We start from the raw sequence: 6,000 nt of genomic DNA on the forward strand, positions 1-6,000 counted from the left end.
AATGCATTCCTAGCCTAAGTCAACCAACCCTATTTGGTCTCATAACACTTTATATACTATTTCCTTCGTTCTTAACTCTCCTCTTAGTCAAGATTCACCAATCTTAACTAATTCAATTCAACACACAATAACAAGAAATTTCACAAAAACAAAACACTTATATTCATTCACGAATGATTACAAACGTTTTCAAACACATAAATTCTTAATCCAAATAGTCTCGGATAAGAAAATTTCTAATACAAACACAAGAAAATTATCACATTAATAATATAGTAAATACACTTAACATAAAATAAATATTAAACACACTTAACATAAAATAAATATTAAACACACTTAACACAAAACAAAGAACTTAATTCCACTCTCCATTTGGTGGAATGAATCCTGGCCTCTCATTAGTCTCTCCTTCAGCATTTGGAGTGTATATCTGAAAGAACGGACGATGATTAATAACTCTAGTTGAATCTTCTTCAATCCACTTTTTCTTCGAGATACATAGCCTTGTTCGCTTCTTCTATAAAATTGGTATGACTAAACTACATCTTAAGTTGTCATCCCATATGATCCATATACGTGTTAACTTGCATCATTTTTACTTCAATTGAAGCCATGTCAGCCTCAATTTTAGTGATTTTCTCCGCTATCCCTTTGATAATAACGACTAAAAAACTGTTATACAATTCTTGTGCACTTTCACTAATAAACTTCTTTCTCATTCCTTCCTCGTTCTTCTTCAAATCCCAAGATAACATTTTTTCCAAACTCTTCTCTTCTCTCTTAGAATTTTAGGGTTAAATGGAGGTGTAGTGAGATTTCTACTCATACCCTTCCATTTATAGGCCCTAAACTCTTCATAAGGCTTCTTGGCACGTTCTAGAACAGTTTCTCACATCAAAGACAACCAAATCTTGGTTAAAACTTCTGAAAACCAGAATTCACACATGTTTTTTTAACTATCACGCTTAAGTATCGGATATTAGAGCTTAAGCGCCCGTGCTCAATTTAGCACAGGTCAACTTAACATCCAAATACTCGATCTAACATGTATAAGTCATCTTTAAAGGTTTTAGAAAAATCACTAACTCATTATATAATCAAAAATATTACTAGAATTTTCTAAATCACACACAACAACATGAGCATAAAAATAAACGCACAGATAACTATAGGATGCCTCCCAAAGAGCGCCTGGTTTAACTTCGTCAGCCCAATGTAACCAATGATTATTTTGGTTGAACCAACATAAGAAAATCATTTAATTTAAGTTGGTCACCTAAAAAGTAGGATTTCAGCCTATGACCATTCATTTTGAATATTTTGTGAGTTTTAGGGTCTTTGATATCCACAGCTTCATAAGTATAAAATTTCATCACAACGAATGAGCCCATCCACCTGGAGTTAAGTTTTCCTAAAAATAATCATAATCTTACATTGTAAAGCAAAACTTGTTGTCATGGCTAAAATTTTTTTGTTAGAATCCTTTAATCATGCCACATCTTCAACTTTTCTTTGTAAATCTTAGCACTTTCATAAGATTCATTCTTTATCTCTTCAAGTTCATTCAATTGCAATAACATTTTCTGACTAGTATCTTTTAAATTTTAATTAAATTTTTTAATAGCCCAATATGCTTTATGCTCAAGTTCAACTGGTAAGTGATACGCTTTCCAAAATATTAGCTGTATGGGGACATTCCTATAGGAGTTCTGTCTGTAGTCCTATATGCCCACAAAACATAGTCAAGTTTGATTGAATAATCTATTTTGGTTGGATTTATAGATTTTTCTAATATTCTTTTAATTTCACGATTGGATAATTCAACTAAACCACTTTTCTGAGGATGATAAGCATCAGCAATTCTGTTAAGTTTTGCAACACTTTGAGCATCACATTGAGGTAAAGCAACAACTTCTATCAATTTGGATACATAGTCCACTGCTAACAAAATATATAAATTTCCGAAGCATGGTATAAATGGTCCCAATGAATCTAATTCCCAAACAACAAATATCTCAAATTCTAACACATAATTGAGGGGCATCTCATTCCTCCTAGAAATATTGCCTACTCGTTTACTTCGATCACAAGTTTTGATATAAGCGTTAACATCTCTAAATATTATAGGCCAATAAAATCCAGATTGTAAAATTTTGTATGTTATTTTATCAAAACCAAAATGTTTCCCAAAATCAAAATTATGACATTTTTGGATAATTTAATAAGTTTCTTCAAAAGGTACTCATATTCAAATAATTAGATCCTTTCCTTATTTATATAAAAATGGGTCATCTCAAAAATAAGTCTTAGCTTCAGATAAAACTTTTCTCTTCTATTGGTATGTCATTCCATAGGGTATAATATCACTAATAATGAAATTCAAAATGTCGGCATACCATAGAACACACCACTCATTAACATTGAACAATTCTTCATCTGGAAAATGATCAATAATCTCCTTCTCAAAACTAAGTCATTTTTCTATTTCAAGTCTGGACAAGTGATAAGCAATTTGATTCTCAGCTCCCTTCCTAACCTTCTTATCTAATATTTCAAAGTCAAATTCTTACAAAAGAAGAACACATCTTATCAATCTTGGTTTTGCATCATTATTTTTCATTAAATACTTAACAACAGAATTATTTGTATGCACTATACATTTAGTTTCAATTAAGTATGATCAAATATTATCAAAGGCATAAACAATAGCTAATAACTCTCTTTCAGTAGAACTCTTTCTCAATTGTGGTATAATTAATTTGAGCTTCATTAAGAGTTCTACTAGCATAGTAGATAACTTTGAAAATCTTATCATGCTTTTATCCTAAAACAACTCTAATAGCATAATCACTAGCATCGCACATCAAATCAAAAGGTTTTTCCCAATCAGGTGAAATAATAATTGGTTCAGTGACTAATTTTTCTTTTAATAATATAAAAGCTTTCAGGCACTCCTTATTAAAATTAAAAATCACATCTTTTTTAAGTAAATGACATAGAGGCTTAGAAATTTTTTAAAAGTCTTTAATATATCGTCATACACCACCTATAGAATCCAGCATGTCCTAAGAAACTCATAATTTCCTTCACACTTGTTGGGTGAGGTAAATTAGTGATTACTTAAATTTTGTAGGGTCTACTTCCATATCATTTTCTGAAATTTGATGTCCCAAAACTATTCCTCCTGCGACCATAAATTGACATTTTTTTCCAATTAAAGACTAAATATGTTTCTTCACAGCACTTAAGAACTTTTATAGATGTTCTAAACATGATTTAAATGAAGTTACAAATACTGAAAAGTCATCCATAAAAATATCAATCCCTTTTTTAATTAAATCACAAATAATAGTCATCATGCATCTTTAAAATGTGGCAGGGGTCAAATGTACCATAAGGACTGGTAAAAGTTGTTTTTTATTGATCTTCAAAAGCTATTTGTATTTGTTGATAACTGGTATATCCATCCAGAAAACAAAAGTACTTATGCCCAACTAGTCTATCCAGCTTTTATTCTAGAAAGGATAGTGGAAAGTGATCTTTCCTAGTGGTGAGATTTAATTTTCTACAATCAATGCATATTCACCATCTTATGACCTGTCTTGTTTGTATTAACTCATTATGTTCATTCAAAGTTACAGTCACTCATCCTTTCTTAGGAACGCAGTGAATTAGACCAACCCATGCATTACCTAAAATAGGGTAGAGAATTCCATCATCTAACCACTTTAGAATTTCTTTCTTAACAACTTCTTTTATAATAGGATTCAATCTCCATTGAGGATCAACTCTGGGTTTGCAGTTCTCTTCCATATGAATTTTATGTGAATTCTATGCATACAAACATACAAACTGAAGGACTAATTCCTTTTATATCAACAATTGTCCATCCAAAGGCTTTCTTATAACTCTTTAAGGTTTTCATTAAACTCTGTTCTTCTTCTGTAGTTAATTTTGAGGAAATTATAACAGGTAATGTTGAGAAATCACCTAAAAAGGCATACTTCAAAGGATTAGGAAGCATCTTCAATTCAAGCTCAGGAGGTTTTTCAATTGATGGACAAAAAAATATATTTTTTCTGTCTTGTCCAAAACTTCAAAACTTTCTTGAACATAATTTGAATCTTCCTTATATAAATCTTCATATTGATCTAATTCCTCTTCTTGTTTATGTTCCAACTCTTTCGATTCAGATTTCTCTTCATAAGTTGCTTTAAAAAACATTCACTTAAATATCTTATAATATTCATTTTATAACATTCATCATCTTTACCTTTTGTAGGGTATTTAATTGATTTAGAAATATTAAATGTTACTATTTGATCATTAGTTAATTCTCCTTTCGGCACATCTATCTTTGCTCGTCCAGTGGCTAGGAAAGGTCTCCCCAAAATAATAGATATCTTCGTATCTTCCTCCATATCTAACATAATAAAATCAATAAGAAAGATAAATTGATCCATTTTCACTAGGACATCTTCTATAACTTCCTTAGAATATGTTATTGAACGATCTGCTAATTGCAGAGGTGCAGTGGTAGGGGTTATTTCTCTTAATCTCAATCTTTTAAATATTGATAATGGCATAAAGTTGATGCTTGCTCCTAAATCACATAAAGCTTTCCTATAAAATCTGTCTCCTATTGCACATGGAATTGTAAAGCTATCAGGATCTTTAAGCTTTTTATGAAGATGAATTCATTAGGCCAAATGGAATTTTTGCGCTAAATCACTCCAAGTTCTGATAGATCCAGGTGATAACGAATGTAACTATATCTTAGCTTTATCCCTCAATGAGAAAGAAAATAATATAAGTCTTATAGGGTCATCTGATACACCATCATATTTAAATGTAGCACATAATTTTAGAAAAATGACAAGATATGATTTTGGATCTTCAGTTGGTGCTCCCCCAAACTGATTATTTGATATCATTTGGATAATATCAGGTTTAAGCTTAAATGAATTAACCACCACAGTGGGTTTTTGAATACTAAATGAATTTCATCCACCGTAGGGTTTGCATAATCTCTTAAGGCTCTAAACACTTAACCATTTTGATTATTTTGATTTGCCATTTCTTAACATTTTTCAGTAATTTTAATTTTTTTTATTTTTCTAATAGTTCTTTCTAATTCAAAATCGTAAGACACATTCGTAAGACACATGTCCTGTGGAACCTGAACTATGCATACATTACTATAAAACACATATAAAATGAAATAGCATAAAATAAAAACACACAAACAAGAAATTTATATGAAAACAACACTACAATATTCCTACAATAAATCTTAAATAAATCTTAAAGTTTAAATAAAGTTTAAATAAGACTTTGTAAAAAAAGAAATTTTGCTTTCTAAAAACTTCTTTCTGAATTTTTTTTTGCAAATTTCTGTAATTTAGGATAAACAGACCCTTCAAATTCTAACTAGAATAGGAAATCATAACTATAATGCTAAAAACTTGATCCCGACTTTCTATATAGATCTAAAATGCAATGTTTGTGATTATATGCTTAATTTCCTTAATAGTTATTCTTAATTTGCAACAAAGTCAAAAACTAGATCCAAAGCAAAAGCTGGGTAAGTTTTCCACTTATGAAACAAATAAGAATACAATTATACTATTTAAATATGGGGTACTACGGAAGTATATGTATCCTTATCAAGTAATATAGGACTTTTTGATTAAGCCCCGAATATCAAACCCCTAGGGAGATTAACAATATGCACTTTAAAAATCTAGAAAGTTTAGAAATTTTAGATGACAAAATTCTACTTTGCAAAATATTCTTACTTAAACTTAAGATGTTAAAATAGGAATGCAAATTCGATTCTTTTTGTAATTTTTTTATTTATGAAAATAAAGTAAGCAACTAATTAACTTAACTAAATATTTGCAAGATGAGCACATTATAAGTAAAATATCATTTTCCTTATCAAGAATCAATAATAAGTAGAAGAATTCTGTTGTGAAAGTATTCTAAATGTGTTTG

The sequence above is a fragment of the Phalaenopsis equestris genome, unplaced genomic scaffold (genome assembly GCF_001263595.1).
Source record: "Phalaenopsis equestris unplaced genomic scaffold, ASM126359v1 Scaffold000905, whole genome shotgun sequence".
In the NCBI taxonomy this organism is placed as follows: domain Eukaryota; kingdom Viridiplantae; phylum Streptophyta; class Magnoliopsida; order Asparagales; family Orchidaceae; genus Phalaenopsis; species Phalaenopsis equestris.